The sequence below is a fragment of the Lampetra fluviatilis genome, unplaced genomic scaffold (genome assembly GCF_964198595.1).
Source record: "Lampetra fluviatilis unplaced genomic scaffold, kcLamFluv1.1 SCAFFOLD_148, whole genome shotgun sequence".
In the NCBI taxonomy this organism is placed as follows: Eukaryota; Metazoa; Chordata; class Hyperoartia; order Petromyzontiformes; family Petromyzontidae; genus Lampetra; species Lampetra fluviatilis.
Window position 1 is genome coordinate 7,501 of NW_027620724.1, and position 6,648 is coordinate 14,148.

The 6,648-nt window shown below is 54.1% G+C and overlaps 1 long non-coding RNA gene across 1 annotated transcript in view; it reads left to right on the forward strand.

Moving 5' to 3' along the window:
• Positions 1-545, forward strand: part of LOC144954308 (uncharacterized) — a 4,927-nt gene extending 4,382 nt beyond the window's left edge. Inside the window, exon 3 of the long non-coding RNA XR_013641137.1 lies at positions 181-545. This is a non-coding gene — a long non-coding RNA (uncharacterized LOC144954308). The remainder of the gene's footprint in view (positions 1-180) is intronic.
• The last annotated feature ends 6,103 nt before the right edge of the window (positions 546-6,648 follow it).

Sequence of the window (6,648 nt, forward strand, 5' to 3'; positions counted from 1 at the left end):
GTGTGTGTCTGAGTGTGTGTCAGTGTGTGTGTGTGACTGTGTGTGTGTCTGTGTGTGTGTGTCAGTGTGTGTCAGTGTGTGTGTGTGTGTGACTGTGTGTGTGTCTGTGTGTGTGTGTGTGCCTGAGTGTATGTCTGTGTGTGTGACTGTGTGTGTGTCTGTGTGTGTGTGTGTGTGTAGGGAGCGGTGGCGTAGTAGTTAGCACACAGCACAGAGAGCCAGGCGACCCGGGTTCGATTCCCGCTCACGCCCAACACCACCGGTGACGATCATCCCAACCGGTCCTGGGCCTCCCTTAGGTCGACTCAGCCTCAAATGAGTACCCGGTGTAGCGGTGTGTGGTAAACATCGCCACCGGGGAGACAAAGGCGACCGGGCGTGGTGCTGGCCACCCACCCCTTCGTGTGCCACAGTACCTCGCTAGCAGCACTTGCCCCTACAGTCTGTTAAGGCTATACGGGGGATCTTTGTATTTGTGTGAGTATTTGCTGCAGTGAATGTCCACGTGATGATCTACGCAGCAGCGGAATGGGGTGTCTCTTACACCTGCCGACAATAAAGTTTCGTGATTTTTTTTTATCATTGCGCGATTTCCTCCAGTTTGCCACAGAGGTCGCAACCGGGTACCCGATACCCGTACCCTACCCGATACCCGGCTACCCGTAGCCGGCCAGGTACGGGTACGGGTAGCCGTTTGCGACCCTGGTGCGGCCGGGTACGGGTAGGCCGTGAATCACTGCTGAGTCACCGATTGTCACTCATTTCCCAACGTCTTGTCTCTTCTCACAATTCAAGTTCCTAGATTCAACCCACCCGCGCCTGCTGCAACATGGCTTCATCCCAGAGGTCGCAATCGGGTACCCGATACCCGTACCCTACCCGATACCCGGCCGGGTACGGGTAGGGTACGGGTATCGGGTACGGGTACGGCCAGGTACGGGTACCCGTTTGCGACCCTGGTGCGGCCGGGTACGGGTAGGCGGTGAGTCACTGGTGAGTCACCGTTTGTCACTCATTTCCCAACGTCTTGTCTCTTCTCACAATTCAAGTTCCTAGATTCAACCCACCCGTGCCTGCAACATGGCTTCATCCCAGAGGTCGCAATCGGGTACCCGATACCCGTACCCTAGGGTACGGGTACGGCCGGGTACGGGTACCCGTTTGCGACCCTGGTGCGGCCGGGTACGGGTACGGGTAAGGAATCAAAACCCGTTTGCGACCTCTGGTTTGCCACTCCGTCAGGGTCCGGCGTAGTCGACATCTTGCAAAGTACACAGCAGCGAGGCGTCCGTCAGGGTCAGGCGTCGAACACGCGACCTCCCGCGTACCAGGCGAGGTAGTCGACATCTCCCGGCCCTCTAGCGACGGGGCCGCTATATGACGGCAAAAAAAGAGAAATCTGCAGCCCTGAAAAGACTTGTTTTTTCGTTTGCGCGTGCGTTTTCTTATTTTATCGAGCAAGTCTTCGGTGACATCGGTAGCAAGGGACGAGAAGCTTTAGTACATCCGCGGCAATCGGAGGTAACCGGGGGGGGGGGGGGGGGGGGGGTGTAAGGACAACACGCTACATGCATGTGTAATGAGAGAGCACACCGACACACACGGTGGAGCTGCAATAGGCATTGCCGCATCGGTCACAGCCATGCAGGGCTACGGGTTCGATCTGGGCCAAAGTTCATGGGCGGAGCTCAGGGGTACACGCGGGAACCATCGAGAAAGTCCTGAGGGGGGCGTGGTTAGAGGCGGGGCTTAGAGGATATGAGAAGAGGCAGAAGGAGGATTTGGGGTTCGGTGTTGGAGCCTGGGCCCCGGACTGCATCTCCGCCATCTTGTCAGCCACCTTGTCAGCCATCTTGTCAACCATCTTGTCAGCCATCTTGTCCACCATCTTGTCGGCCATCTTGTCAGTCACTGACCACGTGGCCGCCATCTTGTCAGCCATCTTGTCGGCCATCTTGTCAGCCATCTTGTCAGCCACCGACCACGTGGCAGCCATCTTGTCGGCCATCTTGTCGGCCATCTTGTCCACCATCTTGTCGGCCACCGACCACGTGGCTGCATCTCCGCCATCTTGTCAGCCATCTTGTCCGCCATCTTGTCGGCCATCTTGTCGGCCATCTTGTCGGCCATCTTGTCAGCCACCGACCACGTGGCAGCCATCTTGTCGGCCATCTTGTCAGCCACTGACCACGTGACTGCATCTCCGCCATCTTGTCAGCCATCTTGTCGGCTATCTTGTCGGCCATCTTGTCAGCCATCTTGTCAGCCATCTTGTCAGCCACCGACCACGTGGCAGCCATCTTGTCGGCCATCTTGTCGGCCATCTTGTCCACCATCTTGTCGGCCACCGACCACGTGGCTGCATCTCCGCCATCTTGTCAGCCATCTTGTCGGCTATCTTGTCGGCCATCTTGTCAGCCATCTTGTCAGCCATCTTGTCCGCCATCTTGTCGGCCATCTTGTCAGTCACTGACCACGTGGCCGCCATCTTGTCAGCCACTGACCATGTGGCTGCATCTCCGCCATCTTGTCAGCCATCTTGTCGGCCATCTTGTCAGTCACTGACCACGTGGCCGCCATCTTGTCAGTCACTGACCATGTGGCTGCATCTCCGCCATCTTGTCAGCCATCTTGTCCGCCATCTTGTCAGCCACCGACCACGCGGTTGCATCTCCGCCATCTTGTCAGCCATCTTGTCGGCCATCTTGTCGGCCATCTTGTCAGCCACCGACCACGTGGCAGCCATCTTGTCAGCCATCTTGTCAACCACCGACCATGCGGCTGCATCTCCGCCATCTTGTCGGCCATCTTGTCAGCCATCTTGTCGGCCATCTTGTCAGCCATCTTGTCAGCCATCTTGTCAGCCACCGACCATGTGGCTGCATCTCCGCCATCTTGTCGGCTATCTTGTCGGCCATCTTGTCAGCCATCTTGTCGGCCATCTTGTCCGCCATCTTGTCAGCCACTGACCATGTGACGTGGTAGCCATCTTGTCGGCCATCTTGTCAGCCATCTTGTCAGCCACTGACCATGTGGCTGCATCTCCGCCATCTTGTCAGCCACTGACCATGTGACGTGGTAGCCGCGGACGAAGCTCTCCCACCGTCGACCGGCGGTGCGCGGGAAGCCGCGGGGGAACGGAGGAGCAGAGAGCTCGCGCATGCGGCGAGTGAGCGAGAGAGTGAGTGAGAGAGAGAGTGAGAGAGAGTGAGTGAGAGAGAGAGAGAGCGAGCGAGCGAGCGAGAGAATGACCGAGAGAATGAGCGAGAGGTGGGGGTTTACATAAAGCAAAGTTATTTAAAAAAAAAAATACGAAATGAACGAAGCAAAGTGCCGACTACTCCGAGCATCTTCTTGTTTCCACTGATCGTAGAAAAAGAGAGAGAGATGAGAGGGAGGGAAACCATCTGAAGAGAGTGCCGAGCCGGGCAGTCATCACACACAACAACAACAACCGCCATTCGCCACTAAGTGGCGGTGACGTCACCACGACGCTTGTGCCAGGCCAAGTGCACCTTGAGGCTACCACGTGAAGTGTCGAACGCCCGCTGGCAGGAGGTCACGGGGCAGACCCAGCAGGTGCCACGGGTCGACTGACCGAGATGACCGAGATGACACACACACAGACACACAGACACACAGACACACACACAGACACACAGACACACACACAGACACACACACACAGACACACACAGACACACACTCAGACACACACACACAGACACACACACAGACACACACTCAGATACACACACACACACAGACACACACTCAGACACACACACAGACACACACACACAGACACACAGACGCAAGACTCAACGTGTCGTGGAAGTGGTTTATTACAAACTAGCTGTACTACCCGGCCTCGCCCGGAACGTGGATCCACCACGCCCGGCCGCCTTTGTCTCCCCAGTGGCGATGTTCACTCGCCACGCCAGTTAATCGTTAATCGTTTGAGGCTGAGTCGACCTAGGGGGAGGCCCAGGAGCGGTTGAAATAACACTGGTCAACACACTTTTTTCTGGCATAAGGTATTCCAACGGTTTTAAGGTATTTTTTGGGGGTGCCGATTCCAAATCTGGCATCGGTTTTTGTCTATCACATCACAGGTTTTTTGCGATATCAAATATTGCATTTTCAATAAAAACTGCGGAAGAAAAATAGCAAATAAATGTGGATAGCTACATAAGGTGATATTATAAACACACTGTCCTAAAAATACAGCGCCATATTTTGACACTAAAGCAGTCGCTGACTCGCAACAACTTGCAATCATCAGCGACGGAGGTAATTTCGGGTAAAATCAATGAAAACGGGGTATGCCGATAGCATAAAAATGAGATGTGACGGAGCAAATCTGAGATCAGATGTGGAATCGGCACCCTGAAATTAGTCTAGAACAGCTGCAAAAGTCCAGGCCAGAAAAACACCTTTTTGTTGTTGTTGTTGTTGTTGACCAGTGAGCGGGATACAGTACACCACGTGACGCATACCACGTGCGCGGGTCACGTGACAGATGTGACGTCACAGCTCACTTGCCGTGCAAAAAAATCTCTGCGTTATTGAACTCCCCCCCCCCCACGTGGCAAATTTCCAGTTCGTTGCATGTCGGTAAGTACGCTAAACATTTTGAACAGACGCGCATAATTCACAACTTTGCCTTTCGTATAGATGGAGATGCGTGTGGTATGTTAATACTTCTTTCGCGCCATACGTAGCCATGCTGTGTTTAATCGGAGGCGCGTGGGGCAATACGACGCACTGCATGTGTGTGTGTGTGTGGTACAGTAGGGTGTGTGTGTGTGGTACAGTAGGGGGCACAGGTGGTGCATCAGCCAGTCATCTCGGTCATCTCGGTCAGTCGACCCGTGGCACCTGCTGGGTCTGCCCCGTGACCTCCTGCCAGCGGGCGTTCGACACTTCACGTGGTAGCCTCAAGGTGCACATGGCCTGGCACAAGCGTCGTGGTGACGTCACCGCCACTTAGTGGCGAATGGCGGTTGTTGTTGTGGTATGCTGATCCGTTCTCGTTCAGTCGTCACTGGTGTTGGCTGTGAGCGGGAATCAAACTCGGGTGGCCGGGCTCATAGCGCTAACCGCTAGACCACCGCTCCCCACAGGCACACAGACACACAGACACACACACACAGGCACACAGACACACAGATACAGACACACAGACACAGATACACACACACAGACACACAGACACAAACACAGATACACATGCACAGACACACACACAACAACAACCGCCATTCGCCACTAAGTGGCGGTGACGTCACCACGACGCTTGTGCCAGGCCATGTGCAGTTTGAGGCCACGTGAAGTGTTGAACGCCCGCTGGCAGGTTACGGGGCAGACCCAGCAGGTGCCACGGGTCGACTGACTGAGATGACCGAGATGACTGGCTGATGCCACCTTTCCTCAGCATTTCGCTTTGGAGATCATCTCTGCCCGGTGCCTTTCCTGGTCTCAGACTCTGGATCGCCTTCAGTACGCCACTCACAGGGGGTGACTTCTTCCAATATTTGAGGCACCGCAGCCTCAGCAGGGTCATCCCCACTTTGTCCCACGATATTTTCCAGGCTGAGGAATTTCACCCCCCCCCCCCCCCCCACAGGACCTCACAGGAATGCTCAGCAAATCTGCAAACCTGTTCCTGGGGGTCTGAGATTGGATCACCGTTCTTTCCCTTAATGATGGTAATAGGTGTGGCGCTGCAGGTTAAGTTTGTGATTGAATTAAAGAGCGATTTGTGATCGCGGGCCACCGAGGAAGACTCCATCTCCTCAGCAACCCGCGACCACCACCCATCCTTGCAGCGCCTCACGGCTCTCCGAACCTCCGAGCGAAGGCTGCGGTAAGCCTCCTCATTCTCCGACGTGGGATGCTGTAGACGATGAGAGTGGGCCTGTCGCTTTTTCTCAGCCGTATTGAACACCACCTCTGTCCGCCAGGGTTTCTGGGGAGGTCTGGACCGCGTACCCAAAGCATCCATTGCAGCTGCATGAGCCACAGTCCTAAACCTCGCCCATTTACCCTCGACATCAGGTGGAGTGGGGGACGATGCCAACCCCAGCTGCAAGCGATGATGAAATTCTCGCTTGCAACTTTCATCAGCTCTCTCGGCATGTGTCCTCTCTTTGGAATTGTCACACTTAAATTCTAACTTAGCAATCTTTGAAAAACGTAATCGACCGGGCTATGCGTTAATTGTGTTGCATTACATTACATTTCGATAATTTGCTAGATTATTTAATTTTAGTGTGTCTCTCTCCCGTTCACCTAATTTTCAAGCTTGCGTACCGTGCCACGCGTCATCGCACTCATTGACATGCAAATGTTTTCTTTGCCCCCTCCCTCTCTCCGCCCCCGCCCACCCTCTCTCTATTTAAGGCCTCGTCACAGAGACGATCTCTCTCTTTGTGCCGATACGTGTTCTCTCTCTCTCTCTGTGTGTATCTTCGTGATGTCTGTCTGCTTGTATGTCTGTCTATAGTTTTCTGGTTAGATTTTTGTTTGCTATTTCTTTTATACCTGATGATGATTTGCTTGTGTTGCAATCGAAACTTCGTAGTATACAATTATTTAATTTATTATTTTATCTTTATCTGTACCCTACCCGATACCCGTACCCTA